The sequence below is a fragment of the Penaeus monodon genome, chromosome 24 (genome assembly GCF_015228065.2).
Source record: "Penaeus monodon isolate SGIC_2016 chromosome 24, NSTDA_Pmon_1, whole genome shotgun sequence".
NCBI lineage: Eukaryota > Metazoa > Arthropoda > Malacostraca > Decapoda > Penaeidae > Penaeus > Penaeus monodon.
The window spans coordinates 5,155,305-5,155,538 of NC_051409.1; positions in this window are offsets into that span (position 1 = coordinate 5,155,305).

Sequence of the window (234 nt, forward strand, 5' to 3'; positions counted from 1 at the left end):
CTGAAATAGTTTCATTAATACATACGCATTTACAAAATTATCTGCGGGTATAACAGACTTAAAATATGATGCGTCATCACAATATTTAAATTCAAAACACGTCTTAGTATGGAATGCAATTTTTTTTAAAAAATATACTAGACATGCAGAGGATTTTAGAAGCAGTTAATATCTCTCTGTTTTTTGTGATAAACCTAGACTGCGTTTATTTACTGTCGCCTTTTATATAATCGC